The sequence below is a fragment of the Pristiophorus japonicus genome, chromosome 2 (assembly GCF_044704955.1).
Source record: "Pristiophorus japonicus isolate sPriJap1 chromosome 2, sPriJap1.hap1, whole genome shotgun sequence".
Taxonomy (NCBI): Eukaryota; Metazoa; Chordata; class Chondrichthyes; family Pristiophoridae; genus Pristiophorus; species Pristiophorus japonicus.
This window is the reverse complement of record NC_091978.1, coordinates 171,969,062-171,990,092: the sequence shown is the minus strand read 5'-3', so window position 1 is coordinate 171,990,092 and position 21,031 is coordinate 171,969,062. Positions and strand designations below refer to the sequence as shown.

The 21,031-nt window shown below is 42.8% G+C and overlaps 1 protein-coding gene across 13 annotated transcripts in view; it reads right to left on the bottom strand.

Moving 5' to 3' along the window:
• LOC139242238 (amyloid beta precursor protein binding family B member 2-like) overlaps positions 1–21,031 on the bottom strand; it is a 470,855-nt gene that overhangs the window by 358,749 nt on the left and 91,075 nt on the right. The window contains exon 1 of one of the 13 annotated variants that reach the window (XM_070870311.1): positions 14,498–14,619. The exons of the other annotated variants lie outside the window; for them this stretch is intronic. The gene's annotated coding sequence lies outside the window, so the exon portion shown is untranslated. Of the gene's footprint in view, positions 1–14,497; positions 14,620–21,031 lie in introns of those variants that run through there. 13 annotated transcript variants of the gene reach the window in all.

Genomic DNA, 21,031 nt, shown 5'->3' with positions numbered 1-21,031 from the left:
CCACCAAACAGTAGTAGTGAGGTTGGGGACAGCATCAAACAAGAAATAAGGGCTGTGTGCAATAAAGGTACAGCAGTTATCATGGGCGACTTTAATCTACATATTGATTGGGCTAACCAAACTGGTAGCAATGCGGTGGAGGAGGATTTCCTGGAGTGTATTAGGGATGGTTTTCTAGACCAATGTGTCAAGGAACCAACTAGAGAGCTGGCCATCCTAGACTGGGTGATGTGTAATGAGAAGGGACTAATTAGCAATCTTGTTGTGCGAGGCCCCTTGGGGAAGAGTGACCATAATATGGTAGAATTCTTTATTAAGATGGAGAGTGACACGGTTAATTCGGAAACTAGGGTCCTGAACTTAAGGAAAGGCAACTTCGACGGTATGAGGCGTGAATTAGCTAGAATAGACTGGCAAAAGATACTTGACGGTGGATAAGCAATGGCAAACATTTAAAGATCACATGGATGGACTTCAGCAAATGTACATCCCTGTCTGGAGTAAAATAAAATGGGGAAGGTGGCTCAACCGTGGCTAACAAGGGAAATTAAGGATAGTGTTAAAACCAAGGAAGAGGCATATCAATTGGCTAGAAAAAGTAACAAACCTGAGGACTGGGAGAAATTTAGAATTCAAGAGAAGAGGACTAAGGGTTTAATTAAGAGGGGGAAAATAGAGTACGAGAGGAAGCTTGCTGGGAACATAAAAACTGACTGCAACAGCTTCTATAGATATGTGAAGAGAAAAAGATTAGTGAAGACAAATGTAGGTCCCTTGCAGTCAGATTCAGGTGAATTTATAAATGGGGAACAAAGAAATGGCAGACCAATTGAACAAATACTTCGGTTCTGTCTTCACGAAGGAAGACACAAATAACCTTCCGAATGTACTAAGGGACAGTGGGTCTAGTGAGAAGGAGGAACTGAAGGATATCCTTATTAGGCGTGAAATTGTGTTAGGGAAATTGATGGGAGTGAAGGCTGAGAAATCCCCGGGGCCTGATAGTCTGCATCCCAGAGTACTTAGGGAAGTGGCTCTAGAAATAGCGGATGCATTGGTGATCATTTTCCAACAGTCTATCGAATCTGGATCAGTTCCTATGGACTGGAGGGTAGCTAATGTAACACCACATTTTTTTTAAAAGAAGGGAGAGAAAATGGGTAATTATAGACCGGTTAGCCTGGCATCAGTTGTGGGGAAAATGTTGGAATCAATCATTAAGGATGAAATAGCAGCGCATTTGGAAAGCAGTGACAGGATCGGTCCAAGTCAGTATGGATTTATGAAAGGGAAATCATGCTTGATGAATCTTCTGGAATTTTTTGAGGATGTAACTAGCAGTGGGCAAAGGAGAACCAGTGGATGTGGTGTATTTGGACTTTCAAAAGGCTTTTGACAAGGTCCCGCACAAGAGATGGGTGTGCAAAATCAAAGCGCATGGTATTGGGGATAATGTAATGACGCGGATAGAGAACTGGTTGGCAGACAGGAAGCAGAGAGTCGGGGTAAACGGGTCCTTTTCAGAATGGGAGGCAGTGACTAGTGGAGTGCCGCAGGGCTCAGTGCTGGGACCCCAGCTCTTTACAATATACATTAACGATTTGGATGAAGGAATTGAGTGTAATATCTCCAAGTTTGCAGATGACAGTAAACTGGGTGGCGCTGTGAGCTGTGAGGGGGACACTAAGAGGCTGCAGGGTGACTTGGACAGGTTAGGTGAGTGGGCAAGTGCATGGCAGATGCAGTATAATGTGGATAAATGTGAGGTTATCCATTTTGAGGGCAAAAACACAAAGGCAGAATATTATCTGAATGGCGGCAGATTAGGAAAAGGGGAGGTGCAACGAGACCCGAGTGCCATGGTTCATCGTCATTGAAGGTTGGCATGCAGGTACAGCAGGCGGTGAAGAAGGCAAATGGTATGTTGGCCTTCATAGCTAGGGGATTTGAGTATAGGAGCAGGGAGGTCTTACTGCAGTTGGACAGGGCCTTAGTGAGGCCTCACCTGGAATATTGTGTTGAGTTTTAGTCTCCTAATCTGAGGAAGGACGTTCTTGCTATTGAGGGAGTGCAGCGAAGGTTCACCAGACTGATTCCAGGGATGGCTGGACTGACATATATAAGGAGAGACAGGATCAACTGGGCCTTATTCACTGGAGTTTAGAAGGATGAGAGGGGATCTCATAGAAATGTGTAAGATTCTGACGGGACTGGAAAAGTTAGATGCGGGAAGAATGTTCCAGATGTTGGGGAAGTCCAGAACCAGGGGACATAGTCTTAGGATAAGGGTTAGGCCGTTTAGGACTGATGAGGATAAACTGCTTCACTCAGACTTGTTAACCTGTGGAATTCCCTGCCGCAGAGAGTTGTTGATGCCAGTTCATTGGATATATTCAAGAGGGAGTTAGATATGGCCCTTCCAGCTAAGGGGATCAAGGAGTATAGAGAGAAAGCAGGAAAGGGGTACTGAAGGAATGATCAGCCATGATCTTATTGAATGGCAGTGCAGGTTGGAAGGGCCGAATGGCCTACTCCTGCACCTATTTTCTATGTTTTTATGTTTCTATGCAGTATAACATGGATAAATGTGAAGTAATCCACTTTGGTAGGAAAAACAAAGACAAAGTATTATTTTAATGGTGATAGCTTGGGAAATGTCGATATACAAAGGGACCTGGGTGTCCTTGTACACCAGTCATTGAAAGCAAACATGCAGGTGCAGCAAGCAGTTAGGAAGGCAAATGGTATGTTGGCCTTCATTGCAAGAAGATTTGAGTACAGGAGCAAGGATGTCTTACTACAGTTATACAGAACCTTGCTGAGACCGCACCTGGAGTATTGTGTGCAGTTTTGGTCTCCTTACCTAAGAAAGGATATACTTGCCATAGAGTGGAGTGCAGCGAAGGTTCAGCAGACTGATTCCTGGGATGGCAGGACTGTCATATGAGGAGAGACTGGGTCGACTTGGCTTGTATTCACTAGAGTTTAGAAGAATTAGAATGGATCTCATTGAAACGTATAAAATTCTGACGGGGTTGGATAGACTGGATGCGAGGAGGATGTTTCCACTGGCTGGGAAGTCTAGAACAAGGGGTCACAGTCTCAGGATATGGGGTAGGAAATTTAGGACTGAGATGAGGAGAAATATTTTCACTCAGAGGGTGGTGAACCTGTGGTATTCTCTACCACAGAAGGCTGTGGAAGCCAAGTCACTGAATGTATTTAAGGAGATAGATAGATTTCTAGACATAAAAGGCATTAAGGGGTATGGGGAACAAGTGGGAACATGGTGTTGAGTTAGAGGATCAATCATGATCATAGTGAATTGCGGTGCAGGCTCGAAGGGCTGAATGGCCTACTACTGCTCTTATTTTCTATGTTTCTATGTTAGCTCCACTCCAGTGGGGAGCTTGCTCAGGGCGAGATGAAGCATTGCAGCAAGAAAGATCGAAAAGAGCATTGGTGCAATGATGCAGCCTTGCTTGGCCCCGGTCCGGACGTGGACTACGTCTGTGGTGGTACCATTGGTCAGGATCATGGCTTGCATGTCATCGTGATGCAAACAGAGGATGGTGGCAAACTTTTTAGGGCAGCCGAAACGGAGGAGGAGGCTCCATAATCCCTCACAGTTGACAGTGTCAAAGGCCTTTGTTCGGTCAAAGTCGGCCATGTACAAGGGTTGGTGCTGTTCCCTGCATTTCTCTTGTAGTTGTCGCATGGTTAAGATCCATGTCCGTTGTGCCCCTTAGTGGACGGAATCCGCATTGCAATTCTGGGAGGAGCTCTTAAGGCACAGGAAGAAGACGATTGAGGAGGATTCTTGCAATGACTTTCCCTGTGGCCAACAGCAGGGAGATTCCTCTGTCGTTACCGCACTCTGACTTGTCCCCTTTCTTGAAGATGGTCATGATTACGGCACCCCCGAGATCTCCTGGCATGCCCTCCTCCTTCCAGATAAGAGAAATGAGGACATATATTCGTGCCAATAGTGCTTCTCCGCCATGCTTTAGTGCTTCGGTGGGAATTCCATCTGCTCCTGTTGCCTTGTTATTCTTCAGCTGACGGATGGCCTTTTCTATCTCGTACCGGGCTGGGGTTGTTCTGAGATGGTGGCGGGTAGCATGCTGCAGGATGGAGTCGAAGACAGAGTCTCGGTTGAGGAGATCTTCAAAATGCTCCTTCCAATGGGTACTGACTGCCTCTCTGTCCTTGATGAGTACCTCACCATTCTTGGCAAGTAGTGGGGTCAGGTCTTGGGTGCTAGGGATATAGATAGTCTTGATTGCGCTGAAGAATCCACACACGTCATGGTGTCAGATAACTGCTGGATCTCCTGTGCTTTCTCCACCCACCATCTGTTTTTTAGGTGATGGGTTTTTTGCTGGACCTCGGTCTTCAGCTGAGCACGATGCACGAGTTTGCAGCGGCAGACAGAAATAAGAGTTCAGCTTGAAAAAAAGTGATTTTGAAAACTTTAATGGGTGCATTACTATGCCTCGCCTTTAAGACTCGGCTTTTCCCGGGATCTGAATCAGAGTTCGGCGCATGCGCAATGCCAGATTTACCGACCAAACTTTCGTTGTGGCCTCCCCAGCTGTAGTGTGCAACTGCTGATTTATTGCCAATCAGCTATTCGATGGATTCTGATGAATTTCTGGGTGGAGGGTGCAAACCTTTTCAAAGCGCTAAAATTACCGCTCCACCTGGGTTACCGCCCCAAATGAGGCGCAACCGAATTTCTCCCCCATTATTTCTGCAAAAGGTTTCACTTCTGGACTGGGAGACAATAAGACACCAGCTGCAATTTCAATCCACTGCCTCCACCACCTCTTTGACTTCCCAGTATTAGCTATTTGCATGAAACATGCTGTCAGATAAACTGCAATTTTCCAAAGAAGAAGTAGAAACACTTTGCATTCTTTGTCCTAAAGTGTGCTTTTAATGCGCGAATGTATTTGACAACCTTTAGGTTTAAACTAATGAGAGTCAGATGCATCTGTATTTACCAGGGAATAGGTGGACATGATATTGGCTGATGAGATTAATAATGAGATAAGTACATTTAATATAAAAAGAGGGGATATATTAAATAAACAAATCAAACTCAAAGAGGATAAAACCCCTGATCCGGATGGAATCCCTACTAAAGGAGAAAAATAGAAGATTTAGATATGAGTTTGCTTGACCAACTTCATTGAATTTTTTGAAGAGGTAACAGATAGAGTAGACAATGCATTTGATGTAATTTATCTAAATTTTCAAAAGGCCTTCGATTAGATACCCAATAATTCTGATGAACAAGCTCAGAGAATGCGGCGTCAGGGGACAAGTAGCAGAATGGATACCTCGCTGGCTTCAAGACAGAAAGTAGAGAGTAGAGGTAAACGGTAAGCTATTCACAGTGGCAGAAGGATCAGTGCTGGGACCACTGTTGTTCACAATTAATATTAACAATATAGACTTTGGAATCAAAAGCACAATTTCTAAATTTGCGGATGACATCAAATTGGGGGCGATAGTCAATACTGAGGAGGACTGCAGCAAACTACAGGAGGACATTAATAAACTTGCAGAATAGGCATATAATTGGCAAATGAAGTTCAACACAGTTAAATGTGAGGTAGGATGAATAGAGAGGTCACTTATTACTTGGAGGGTGCGAGTCTAGGTGGGGTAGAGGAACAAAGGGATCTCGGAGTACAAATACACAAATTGACAAAAGTTGCGACACAGTTTGACAAGGCCATAAAAAAAACAATTACTAGGGTTTATTTCTAGAGGTATAGGGGCCAAAATTGTCAACCGCCGGATGCACGGCGCAGCTAACCTGTGTCAGCTGTTTTACCGGTGCGTGGATGCAGTGGCCTCTTGAGCGAAATTCCGCTCTTTGGCTTTTTTTTCCAGCGGCCCAGAAGTCGGTCATAATGGGGGCAGAAGTGCGGCAGAGAGCGGAAATTTGCACACTAGAGGGGCGGAGGGGGTGGGCGGACTGTCCGCCGCTGTCACTCATCAGTGTAGCGCTGATGACGTCATTGCGCTGGCGCGTCACCAAGTCTCTCCCCTTCACTTAAAGGGGAAAGCCGCTGCGATTCTTTAAGTTAGGTCCATTGGGCCAGCAGGGAGGGTATTGGCCGGGCCAGTGGCCTGGCGCCCAAGAGGGGATGCCAGGCTGCGTGTTGACGGCCCGGCCAAACCTGGAGGGATAATTGTAGGCCGACAAAAAAAATAAGATAGCGGCCGCGGCAGTAGGTCCTCCCCTTTAAGGGCAGCTGCACCGCCATTTTAGAGGCACCTCAAACACTAATTTTTCTCGGCAGAATTTCACATTCAAGGGGGCACATCAGCGATGCGTGCTCTGATGATGTACTTAGAATGGATCGGCAGCAGTGGAGCAGTAGGTGTGGGGGAGCAGGTCACCGCTGGGATACCGTAGGAACGGAATTTTCAAAATGGCGGCCATTCGACGAACATCGGCGGTCATTCCACTCCACAGTGAGGCTGCCGATTTCCGGCCTTAAGGGAAGGGACAATTTCAGCCCCATAGAATTGAAAATTAGAGAAGTTATGCTAACCTGTATCGAACTTTGGTTAGACCATATTTAGAGTACTGCGTACAGTTCTGGTTGCCATATTATAAAAAGGATTTAGAGGCACTGGAGAGGGTGCAGAAGATTTACAAGAACGATACCTGAAATGCGAGCGTATACATATCAGGAAAGGAGGTTGTGGGGTGACTTAATAGAGGTCTTTAAAATTCTTAAAGTTTTTATAGTACAGAGAGAATATATCCACTTGTGGGGAAGAGCATAACTAGAGGCCATCAATATAAGCTAAGTCACTAAGAAATCCAATGGGGAGTTCAGAAGAAATTTCTTGCCCATAGAGTGGTGAGAAATTGGAACTCGCTAACACAGGGAGTGGTTGAAGCAAATAGTATAGATGCATTTAAAGGGAGACTAGACACATATGAGGGAGAAAGGAATAGAAGGTTATGCTCTATTTCCTAGCTGGGATGAAGCTCGAGTGGAGCACGGACTGGTTGGGCCAAATGGCCGGTTTGTGTGCCGTATATCCTATGTAATCCGATGTAAACTGTTGAATAAAAGCCCATTTTCTCAGAAGCAATGCTCTGAGGTATTCTCAACTGTGACAGTCTCATTAATGAAGCAACAATTAAAAACACTGTAGGGATAAACAGGACTTTCAATGGGTTGAAATTTCTTTACTAGTTTGTATCGCAACTAGTGTTTTGAACTGCCAGCCCGTTTTCTTATGGTGGGGCAGGCAGAAGGAGGCACAATTGAAAAACAATAATGGACCCGTTCATAGTAGCACTGTATTTTGTGCAGAACAAATATCTAGTTAAATTATTCATAAGGGCATATGTGTCTTAGTGCTTACATCGAGAATGGGTCAAATGCTGAAAAAAACATATTTAAGTCCATTGGGAAACAATCTTAAAAGTAGCTACCCAATAGTATAATCGTTGGCCCAACATATAGTACAGTATAATGATCAAGCTCAATATCCACCTTTGAGACAAAGCCCTGAGTAATTTCCTAAAAAGAGGGCCAAGTTTATATTACCATCTGGAGCAATATTAGGCAGTAAATACTGATGTCTGTTTTTTTTTTACAATATTTGTTGCGTATTTAAAGGCAAAAGAAAGAAAGCGTAATCGTTTGAGATAAAATCAGGCTGATTCAGTAATTCTTCCAAATATGGAAATAAACATCCCACAGCCTGATAAACACCTGATTACAAAATATGTTTACAGAAATGCAGAACAGTATCAATGAATCACAACATTGCCTTTATGTTTGAACTTGCAGGTCACATTTTTCTTCTCTCCTGTAACCAGCTGTTTTCTAAACTCACCAGCCAATCTGTAGATAAGATTTGTCTAATGCTCAAAACAACTGGTCCCAGTCAAGAATCAGGAATCAAAATTCACCTCGACACAAAATACTTTAATACACAAAACTAGTTCCATTCTCAGCATTGCAAACCACTGAGACCAAGTCTATTATTAAGGAAGCAGTAGTGGGACATTTGAAAAAGCATGATTCAATCAAGCAGATTCAGCATGTTTTTATGAAATCATGTTTGACAAATTTGCTGGAGTTCTTTGAGGATGTAACGAGCAGGGTGGATAAGGGGGAACCAGTGGATGTGGTGCATTTGGATTTCCAGAAGGCATTCGATAAGGTGCCACATAAAAGGTTACTGCACAAGATAAAAGTTCACAGGGTTGGGGGTAATATATTAGCATGGATAGAGGATTGGTTAACTAACAGAAAACAGAAAGTCGGGATAAATGGGTTATTTTCGGGTTGGCAAACAGTAACTAGTGGGGTGTCGCAGGGATCGGTGCTGGGTCCTCAATATTTACAATCTATATTAATGACTTGGATGAAGGGACCGAGTGTAATGTAACCAAGTTTGCTGATGATACAAAGATGGGTGGGAAAGCATATTATGAGGACACAACAAATCTGCAAAGGGATATAGACAGGCTAAAGGAGTGGGCAAAAATTTGGCAGATGGAGTATAATGTGGGAAAATGCGAGGTTATCCACTTTGGCAGAAATAATAGAAAAGCAAATTATAATTTAAATGGAGAAAAATAGCAAAGTGCTGCACTCCAGAGAGACCTGGGGGGTCCTTGTGCATGAAACACAAAAAGTTAGTATGCAGGTACAGCAATTAATCAGGAAGGCAAATGGAATGTTGGCCTTTATTGCAAGTGGGATACAGTTTAAAAGCAGAGAAGTCCTGCTACAACTGTACAGGGTATTGGTGAGGCCACACCTAGAGTACTGCGTACAGTTTTGGTCTCCGTATTTAAGGAAGGGTACACTTGCATTGGAGGCTGTTCAGAGAAGGTTCACTAGGTTGATTCTGGAGATGAGGGGGTTGACTTATGAGGATAGGTTGAGTAGGTTGGGCCTATACACATTGGAGTTCAGAAGAATGAGAGGTGATCTTACTGAAACTTATAAGATAATGAGGGGGCTTGACAAGGTGGATGCAGAGAGGATATTTCCACTCATAGGGGAAACTAAAACTAGGGGACATAGTCTTAGAATAAGGGGCCGCCCATTTAAAACTGATATGAGGAGAAATTTCTTCTCTCAGAAGGTTGTAAATCTATGGAATTTTCTGCCCTAGAGAGCTGTGGAGGCTGGGTCATTGAATATATATAAGGCGGAGATAGACAGATTTTTGAGCGATAAGGAAATAAAGGGTTATGGGGAGCGAGCAGTGAAGCTGAGTCCATGATCAGATCAGCCATGATCTTATTGAATGATGGAGCAGGCTCGAGGGGCCAAATGGCCTACTCCTGCTCCTATTTCTTATGTTCTTATGTTCAAGTGGAGGTCATTCTATTTCCTGGGTTTTCCCAAGATGTTTCTAAAAAGAGCTAGAATCCCTAAAACCTTGAGAATAAGAGTTAACATTTTGTACTAAGGGAGAGGGGAATGGAAAAAGGGAGAAATGTGCTTTGAAGCATTTTGTCGACACTTATCTTTGATTGCTCTTACAATTTTCCTGTAAATTAAATAGCATTTTGTTTGTGTGACAGTCTATTCTAATTAAATGTCACAGTAGGTTAATTATAAAATGTAGAATGCCACTCTTTCTATGGAGCTGAACAGTCTGTACAGAAGACATCACGTGTACCAGTACATGACCTGTACCCTTTGTATATCTCCATATTCTGGGTGGACACCTGTATGTGCAGTTTGCATAATTCAAAATGTATTTTCAGCTTCAATGTGGCTGCCAAGCTCACTATACAGATATGCACAAAACCTAAAATACGACATTATGGTTTAACCTTTTATTTATTTGGGCAAGGACCGCCACCACAAAACAAAGCAAGCAGCGCCGTGTTACAGATCACCTCTCTGATTTCGATCACTTTCCTTCCGCCTGGTCCTCCCCTTCCTAACTTCAGAATAAAATTAATTAAATTGCCAAGAGCTGATCATCTAAATCCAAGAGGTTAACATAGCAAAGGTATATGAAATTAAATTTAATTTCACTAAAATTTAACCTGAAAGTTGTTAACCAACCAGTTATTACAATGACAGAAGTATAACTCTCAATAGGAATGCATTATCAGTGGGATATTCTGAAGATTTATGGCTGAACAAGTACTTATTTAAGAAAAAAACTATTTATTATTTTGACAGGCATACTCTTCGACAACACCTCTCAAACCCACGACCTTTGCCACCTAGGTAGGACAAGGGCAGCAGACACATGAAAAAACCACCACCTCCAAGTTCTACTCCAAGTCACACACCATCCTGACTTGGAAATATATCACCGTTCCTTCATCGGCACTGGGTCAAAATCCTGGCACTCCCTACCTAAGAGCACTGTAGGAATACCTTCACCTCACGGACTGCAGTGGTTCAAGGCGGCAGCTCATCATCACTTCGCAAGGACAATTAGGAATGGGCAATAAATGCTGGCCTTGCCAGCGATGGCCACATCCATTGAATGAATAAAAAAAATATTCTCAGCACTGCAACCAAGGTTTGATTCTGAAGAATCAAACAGCTGGGCAAATAAAGATCTGTACAAATTTAGGATACTGTAATTTAATAGTGTATAACTACAGTGATAGTACTACTTTGAATCAAACAGACTCAAAACATCTTGCACGTGAGCCTCAAGGCAAACTGTGTTACTACAGTATAAAATCAAAGGAAGCGCCATGAATTGAGACCGTCAAGCTCAATCTAAATGTCATGGAGGGGCCGATTGCCATCTGTTATGCATTGCAGCTCTCACCTCCTTCTCTCCCTTTCCAAATATATACCACAATAACTAACAGTCTTATCACAAAACTATTTATGATTCTCGACTAACAGCACGCAAGTCAAGAAAGAAACATAACCAAAGTGGCTTTAGTCCAGAGACTTCAAAGAATTGTGCAATATCTCCCATGAAATCTCTCCTTGTTCCTCGCACTCCTCTTCTGATGTGTTAAATGTATTAACTGCTCCGGTCAACTGGAGTTCTGAACATAAATTCTGATTCCTAATTCAGCCTCTTTATAAAAATGTTTACTGTTCAGTAAATGTTACAGTAAATGGCCATTTTTACTCACAGGCTGCTTTGTGTTGTTACATTGCATTCCATTGCATCCAATAATACTGCTTAAGGAAGATCCATTATATAACTAGTTACAAACCCAACTGCAGAAATATTAAGTTCTATGTGCATTGGTAAAAATCAGCTTTAAAGCAGTTTCCAAAAGCTAATCAATTTGATACCCTACTGCAATGCAGATCTTAAATCTGGAAATTCCAATTGGTTGTGTGTGACACTATTAACATTAACTCCAAATAACTACTTCAGTTTTCCTTTACAGCTTTTAAATGGTGATGCACAGGACACATACCCTTTGGCAAAAAATTGGATATAAATGTTTGGCTTTTACTAACATTTACATTGGCTGGTGTAAACAAATATTAAAATGGGATGCCATGTAGCCTTGCAGTCAGTGCAAGTAAATCATCTTCCTACAGCAACACGTTAAAATCTTGATGCACTACCTGCTGACTGGATTTTCATGCCCTGATGACAGGCTTGTTGATGCATGAAGTGAAAATCAGTCTGCTTTTCCTAAGCAGACATGAAGAATGTCAACAGCAACACATCATCCAGGGGAAAATAGACAAAAATCATATACAATAAAATAGACAAGTACAGTACAAGACAGAACCCGGATGGGGCAATAGGTTAACATACTATTCTTTCACTGATTGAAATGGAGTTCAAATCCATCAAAGCCTTAAGCATTCCAAATGAAATGAGTTTGGACTCTCTGAACCGAACAACAAATATTTATATATGGTGCCTTTATAATAGAAAATAAATCATCCCACATCACTCCCATAGTGAACATAAGAACATACATAAGAAATAAGAGCAGGAGTAGGCCCCTCAGCTCTTTGAGCCTGCTCCGCCAGTCAATAAGATCATGGCTGATCGTCTACTTCAACTCCACTTTCCCCGCACGATCCCCATATCCCTCGAGTCCCATAGTATCCAAAACGACTGAGCATCCGCTGCTCTCTAGGGTAGAGAATTCCAAAGATTCACAGCCCTTTGAGTGAAAAAAATTCTCAGCTTAGTCCTAAATGGCCAGCCCTCTTTTCTGAGACTGTGGCCCCAGGTTCTAGACTCCCCAGCCAGGGGAAACATCCTCACTGCATCTACCCTGTCAAGCCCTTTAAGAATTTTATAAGTTTCAATGAGATCACCTCTCATTCTTCTAAACTCGAGGGAATATAAACCTAGTTTACTCAATCTCTCCTCATCGAACAATCCCCTCATTCCAGGAATCAGTCAAGTGAACCTTTGTTGCACTCCCTCTATGGCAAGTATATTAGCCCTGAAATTGCGGTCGGAGGCTTCCCGTGGACGAATGCCTCCGAACCACAAGTAAAATCTGTACTTACCTGATGGCCCGGACTTACGAAGACTCACACTTCTGGGCCTGCAGGCATACACCTGCATAAAAGCCCTCGTAACCCACAGGCGCATGCGGTTCATAAGCATCCCTGGAATCACTTGGGCCAACCCAACCAATCAAAAAGTGGGAATTCCCATTATGCTTGTTGGGCTTTTTACATATTGGGTTAGAAAGAAGTCCTGCACACATTGTATGAATTCCATTCCCTTATCCCCTTTACCTACCTCTTCTGTCCAATTATTAGGATAGTTGAAATCCCCCATGATTATTATTCTATGTTTTTTTACTCATTTCCTTAATTTGTCTGCATATTTCTTCCTCCACCTCCCTTCGACTATAAGGTGGTCTGTAGACTACGCCTATTAATGTGATTGATCCTTTATTATCTTTTATCTCTATTCATATGGATTCTATTTTTGTCTTGCTAAAAGCTGCATCACTTTTTCTACTGCCATTATGTTATCCCTAATAAGTATAGCTACTCCACCTCCCCTTTTTCCCCCTCTATCTTTCTAAATATGTTATACCTTGCAATGTTTAAATCCAAGTCCTGACTTTTCTGTAGCTATGTCTCAGTAATCCCTACTATGTCTGGTTCCTCGCAACGCATGATTGCCCCCATCTCCCCTGTTTTATTACGGATACTATGCATTGCTGTACAGACAATTTAACTCATTTTTAATAGGATTTCTTCTCACTTTATGTTTAACCATCTTTTTAGACTCCTGTTCTATACCTCTATTTATTCCCTTGCCATCCATGTCCTCCCTTACTTTATTCTTTCCTATGCCCTCTTTTCCTGTTTTGTTTATATTTAGGCTGGTTACATTTCTTGTAGATCCCTTCGCCCCATTTAACTAGTTTAAAGCCTTTGCCACCTCTCTGTTTACCCTTTACACTAGGACACGGGTCCCACCTCGGTTCAGGTTGAGCCCGTCCCATCAGTACAGCTCCTTCCTAACCCAGAACTGGTGGCCAGTGTCCCATGAAAAGGAACCCCTCTTTCCCACACCAGCTCTTTAGCCATCTGTCAATTCTCCTGATCTGTCTGCTTCTATGCCAATTGGCACGTGGCTCGGGCAATAATCCAGAGATTATTACCCTTGAGGTCCTGCTTTTTAATTTAGAGCCTTAACTCTTGATACTCTTTCAGCAGGACCTCCTCCCTGTTCCTACCTATGTCATTTGTTCCAACATGGACCATGACAATTGGATTTATCCCCTCCCTTTCCAAGTTCCTCTCCAGCTGCCGTGAGATAACCCCTGCCCTGGCACCGGGTAGGCAACACACACTTCGAGATTCTCGTTCTTGGCTACAAAGGATGCTAGCCATCCCCCTAATTATAGAGTCCCCTATCACTACCACATTCCTATTCTGCTCCCCCCACCCCACCCCCTTGGACAGCCTTCTGAGCCACGGTGCCTTGGTCTGCATTGTGGCTATCCTCCCTGCAGTCTTTCTCCTTGTCCTCACAGGTAGCGAGTACATCGTACCTGTTGGACAGGACCAGTGTCTGCGGGACCTCCTTCTCAACCTCTCCTAAATCCCCGCTACCCGGCACCCCAACAGTCACACACTCCCTTTCCTGAACGTGCTTTCCTCTGGGGTGTGACTGTATTCTGGATAAAACTGTCCAGAAATTCCTCCCATTTCCTTATGTGTCAGAGTGTTTCCAACGCGCATTCCAGGTCAATGACTCTGAGCCAGAGAAATTCGAGATGGAGACATCTCCTGCAGACGTGTTTGCTCGGGACAGTCTCGCTGTTCACAAACTCCCACATTCTGCAGTCCAGACACCCAACCTGCTCTGCCATATCTTAGTCTAGTTTTATTTTATTTATTTGATTAGTTAAAGTCTTTATTCAATGATGATGATCAATGATTATTTATAGTTATATTAATTAGTTTAACTAATTAAGCTATAAGTTTATTACAGTACCTAGTTTAAACCACAGTCCTAGGTTTGTGAGAAGAGAGGGAAAAAAACCCTTAATACTCACCAACCAATCACCTACCTGCTGTCCTTGTTTTTTTTGGAATCGTCAAAGGTTCCACCGCCACTGATACCTCCTCCAAGTAGGTCCTTACCCCTCTTCTCCGAATTCCCACTCTTTCCAAATTCCCAAATAAACCACTCTGTTTAAGTCCACTCCGGTTAAGTCCACTCTGTGCAGATCACAGAAGTTGAAAGAAGTGAGGAGGGACATTGCTACGCATCAGTGCTGTGATGGCCACCACCCCAAACCCGCCCCTACATCGCCTCAAACAGCGTCCCAAAGCGCTGGGAGGCGATGTCACAGCTAAAGAGCCCAATTTTCTGCCTCTTCCTTTCGACTCCCACCGGGCGGTAATAATTCGATTGATTCGAATTATCCTCCCAAAACGGGGCAGAGGGCAACTTCCCCCCCATGTAATTTCCTGACAACAGATGTTGGGCTAACTGGTATATAATTCCCTGGTTTCCTCCTCTCACCATTCTTAAATAGTGGAGTGACATGCACAATTTTTCAATCTAAAGGAAAGGTTCCCGAATCGAGAGAACTTTGCAAGATTATAGTTAGGGCATCTGCAATGTGTTCACCTACTTCCTTTAAAACCCTGGCATGGAAAGCATCTAATCTTGGGGATTGCTCTCTCTTTTTAGTGCCATTATTTTCTTCATTCCTGTTACTTTGCTTACATTAATTTTGTTGAGTCCCGGTCCCTAATTCAGTATTCATTTCCTTGGGATTTCCAGCATTCCTCTATGGTAAATACTGATGCAAAGTAATTATTCAACCTGCCTGCCATTTCCTTATGATCATTGACAATATCACTGTTATCGGTTTTCAATGGGCCAACATTGCTCCTGAACACCCTCTTTATTCCTAATATAATTGTAAAAGTTTTTGTGTTGATTTTAATGTCCCTTACAAGTTTCTTTTCATATTCTTTTGTAGGAAATAAGGGGAGAGACCAAGTGTGACTTGGCAATAAGAGGCACATCACCACAGTATCAATTTGTGCGGGGCGGGTGGTAGAATGTATAGCCCGGCAGAGAGGCTTTGTTAAGGGGCAAAATTACAATGAAAGCCATGGGGGGAATTTTAATTCCCAAGAACGGGTGGGTTGGGGGCAGGTGCGAGGTTAAAAAAAAAAAGTTAAATCTCAAACACGACACTAACACGCCCACCTCCGGTTTTAACGGAGGTAGGTTGCGGGGGCAGGCGACCAATCGCTCTCAGAGGGTGGGTCAGTCAGTAAAATCTTTTAAAGGAGGCTGTGTGCCTCCAATTTAACAGGATTTGTATTTATAACCCATGAAGGCCGGGTTTCCCAGGGCTTACGAAACGCAGCAGGTAAAAAGAGATGAGAAGGGCTGGTTCCATGAGATAAGTGAATTTACACCTCTGCTTGTGAGCCAGGAAGAGCAGGAGTGTTTCCTCCAGGCCCAACAAGCTAACCTCTTTATATACCCTGTGATCGGCCAAACCCCCACCCCATTGCGATCTCAGACTACAGCCCCCGCCACCCCGCAATATCTGACCGCCCCAATGATCTCAGACTCCAACTCCACCCACTCTCTGAATCTACCCCCACCCCCACCACCCCCCCGCCCCGCAATCCCCACACCAAATCTCCTACTCCCCCAGCATTCGTTCCCTGGCTGTTTTCCTGCCAGCCTGATTGAAAGGAAAAAATGAATCTACACATCCAGGATTGCTGTCCGGAAATCTCCCCCCTTCCACCCCAACTCCTTTCACAGCCCTGAGTAAATTAGGGGCCACGATGTCAATGCAACCACCCACAATAAGGAGAAGTGCCTTGGGACGTTTTACTATGTTAAAGGCACCACATAAATACAAGTTGTTGTTGCTGAATAGCAAGTGTTATGTTAAAGGACATTCTAGACATGTGAATTGATCTGCAGGCAGAGTCCAACAGGGTAATGGTGGATATGGTGAGTGAGATACTCACTCACTGGAGGTTAGCCTCCAGCGGGTGCACTGGGCAGAAAGGTCAGCAAGAGAGAAAGATGCTGCTCAGTTCTTAATTGGTGCCAGTTCACAGCACAAGGTACCCACAGTGCAATTGGTCCCAATATGTCAATCACAGGGCTATAAGGATGACTACCAGAGGAAATGGAAAAATCACTGATGCAGTCATGGGTAGGGTGCAGGAACTTTATTCCGCATTTGATGCTGAACCAGGTCCTATTTCATTCTTTGGTATACACAGTGCTGACTGTGATGAGAAGAAACAACATTTTTAAATCACAATGCAAAGTTAATCAAGGAATCTACTCGGCCAACATATGACCCTAATCATTCTCAACTGGCAAATAGCTTAATCTTTAGCAAAAGACAATTAAATGGCTCAAAGAGACAGTTGTTGCAGTGATTTCCAATAGGCTGGATTGGCAACTGAACTATTGTGTGGTGAAAATATGCTTGGTATAAATGAATTTATATTTTGTGGCAATTGTTTAAAAATTCAATTTAAACAATGAAGAAAGCCATAAAGTAAAATATCCATTTGTGCGTAGAATGTTGTTTCTCACTTGTGGGGAGATGAGGTGAAGGAGAATACAGTGGAGTAGATATACCCCAGGAATATAAGGCTGGGTTTTCCACAGGATTTCCTTTTAGCTGGCATGATGATTTAAAATTAAAATAAAAAGAAGCTTAAAGACATTTTGCTTTCCACCATTTCATATGTAACAGGATTTAAGGCTCAGACATCCACCCATAACTAATTTTATCTACAGAAATTTAATTATTTGACTTGGATTAACTGGGATTTGTAGAAGAGCTCTTGTTTTTAAAGACTTTTGCTAATTAATTCAGAAAATCCAAGCAACAATCTTTGTAATCAAATTTTGTTCTTTTTTTCATATCTTTGTAATCAAATTTCTGGTCAGTCAAGTGTGTCTGTGATGCAACTATTTTGCCAATTTGCTTTTTCCTCATTGGGTAAGTCTATAAAGCTCTGTTATTTCTCTTCAGATAAGCAGAAAGAAACTAATTATGCAAAACCTTTCTCCCCATTTTCAGCTTTCACCCTAACCATTGAGAAATTAGAACAAAACACAAACTATGCCTGGAGCCAGGCAATCAACAATGTGGATTTATATACTGCCTTTAACATACAACAACAACTTGTATTTGTATAGCGCCTTTAAGATAGTAAAACGTCCCAAGGTGCTTCACAGGAGTGTTACAAGACAAAAATAAAATTGACACCAAGCCACACAAGAAGAAATTACGGCAGATGACCAAAAACTTGGTCAAAGAGGTAGGCTGTAAGGAGCGTCTTAAAGGAGGAAAGAGAGGTAGAGAGGCGGAGAGGTTTAGGGAGGAATTTCCAGAGCTTAGGGACAGGCAACTGAAAGCACAGTCACCGATAGTTGAGCAGTTATAATCAGGGATGTTCAAGAAGGCAGAATTTGAGGAGTGCAGATATGTTAGGGAGTTGTGAGGCCGAAGGAGATTAGAGATAGGGAGGAACATAGTAAAACATCCCAAGGTGCTTCACAGGAGCGTTAACAGACAAAAACTGAGACCGAGACAAAGAAGGAGACATTAGGGCAAGTGACCAAAAATTTGGTCAAAGAGGTAGGTTTTAAGGAAAGTGAAAAAGCTTCTTGAACCTTCAGCTAGCCCCTTCCCAATACCATCAAGGTTACTTAACCTAATCTGGGAAAGAGGACAGATGAAGTTCACCAACTTCCTTTTAATGACTTAAATTACCAGCCTCCATGTTAGAAATAGTTCGCTGCCCCCCCCCCCCCGGCAGTTCGCTGCGCCCCACTCCCCACCGCCACAACCTCCATATACACAGAATCTCCCACTTGCTCTTTCCAAACAGATTGTCAGCATTAATTGTACAATATAGAGTCATAGAATAGTACAACACAGGAGGCCTTTTGGCCCATCTAGTCTGCGCCGGTTCTTTCGAAGAGCAATCCAGTTAGTCCCACTTCCCCGCCCATTCCCCCATATGCCTGCAATTTTTTCTCCTTCAAGTATTTATCCTATTCCCTTTTGAAGGCTACTATTGAATCTGTATTCACCACCCTATCAGGTAGTGCATTCCAAATCCTAACCACTCATTGCGTAAAAACCTTTCCTCATGTTGCCTCTGTTTTTTTTGCTAATCACCTTAAATCTGTGCCCTCTCGTTATCAACCCATTCCACCAGCCAGTCTATATCTCCTTGAAGTCTATTACTATCTTCCTCACTGTTTACTATACTTCCAAGTTTCGTGTCATTTACAAATTAAGAGGCTATACGTTAAGTCTCAATCTAACATCATGCTTATACTTCAACCTGGTATTCACCCTGAATTCATCTATGCACCATTATCTTCTGGGCATGCTCCAGATACTTTTTCTTGTACCCAATGCAAAAGTCTGCTTTCACAAGAAAGCAATTATTCCCTAGGAATGAAAATGTGATCATTAGCATGAAGGAGTCTAGGACAGCAAGCCGCATGATTAACGATGAAGCCTTACACTCTACACACTATGTCAGTAACTAATTTTAATGCACAATTGTATGTATTTGCAGCACATCAAATTAACAGGAATGCACCATGAGTAATGATGGCTAATGCTTTCCATGCAGAGTTTGCTTGAAGCAACACTAAGCCCCAGCTGGTAGGCAAACATCTAAACCCCACTTCAGCGTATGCAGTAATAGCTGTTTTTACGAGGCACATTATTAGTCACTAGCCGCAGCAATTCTACAACTAACTAAAATATTTCTTCAAAATAAATAAAATTACAAGTCTAAAAATAGGTAAGTTAAAATCTCACTTTACACATCCCTGCCACTCTATACAGAGATGAACGTTCGCTATTTTTATAGTATTCAAGACCTGTATTGGCTCCTGACACATTGTGCTCACCTCACTGGCGGCAAAGCCAAAATAAGCTTTGCAGATTTGCTAAGATTAACATAGAAACATAGAAAATAGGTGCAGGAGTCGGCCATTCGTCCCTTCCAGCCTGCACCACCATTCAATAAGATCATGGCTGATCATTCACCTCAGTACCCCTTTCCTGCTTTCTCTCCATATCCCTTGATCCCTTTAGCCGTAAGGGCCATATCTAACTCCCTCTTGAATATATCCAATGAACTGGCATCAACAACTCTCTGCGGTAGGGAATTCCACAGGTTAACAACTCTGAGTGAAGAAGTTTCTCCTCATCTCAGTCCTAAATGGCCTACCCCTTATCCTTAGACTATGTCCCCTGGTTCTGGACTTCCCCAACATCGGGAACATTCTTCCTGCATCGAACCTGCCCTGTCCTGTCAGAATTTTATATGCTTCTATGAGATCCCCTCTCATCCTTCTAAACTCCAGTGAATACAGGCCCAGTCGATCCAGTCTCTCCTCATATGTCGTCGCAAAGAAGATCCAGTAAAGACAGTGGCCCAAAATTTGTAGTCAGCAGTGAAGTGAAGGCATTCGCTGCTGGCCCCGAGTTACGCTCGGCACAAGGATCTCGCAATCCCCGTGTCGAGGGCTTCATGCTTTCCGACCTTCAATTCAATCAACCAAGAATATTGGGGATCCCCTTATGCAAACTGCTATGATGGCAATAAGCTGTCTAAACAGCCAATCAGAATGCAGAATTCTCACAAACAGCGAACAAGGAAGTGAATAAGCTCTTAAAATTCTAAAACTTTTGTTTTGCTCCCTAAGATTGGGGCTCTAACATGGGGAAAAGGCAAACCTGAAGTAAAGATGGACACATTTTTTTTTTGTTAAAATTTTTAGGAAATTTTCAATATTTAAATTTTTTAAATTAAAATGGACAAATTTACACTGCAAAAAATTTAAATTAGTTTTCCAAGCTCTTAACATTTGTTTAACAGCAATAACGCTGTCAAAACCCCAGTTATACCGAATCCCTTTGGATCTAACTTTTAGTAGGGAATTTAATAGCATACTTAGTGCGGAAGAGCCAAAGTTTGTCGTCAGATTCCCTGATTTAAGTGATTACAGAGATTGCCGGCTCTGTGGGGGGAGGGGGCACAGCGCAGCCTGTTTCGGAGCTGTCAATGACAGGCCACAACTTCAGGATTTCCACAAAGTTGCCAGTTCGCCATCATTCCGACCGCAAAATTCCGGGCCATCGTTCCCAACAGCCAGCCTTGGTGAATCAGGCAAGTTTATTTATTGGGTAACCACTTGTGAGTTGGGAGCATTGGAACTAGCATTGTATTTAACCCAATATGAAATAATCCTCTATTCTGAATTTCTTTTGTGAAAAAAATGTACTAAGATTCATGAATATGAACATTTACAAATTAATACCAGAGCTGGAGAAGTCATCTTCTTCTATTGTCTGGAAGGATTTAGACAACAGCCCTAACACACACACCAAGGGTACACAGCAGCTGCAGTCACCAACTTTACAGGAAACAATGATTTCCACAGTTAGTTCTTCACATCTAGTATGCTTCTGATACGGTGAACTCATTAGCATGCTGACATTCAGACTGATGTCCAGCTGTGCATTTGTCCATGAATCGTTAATGGACTT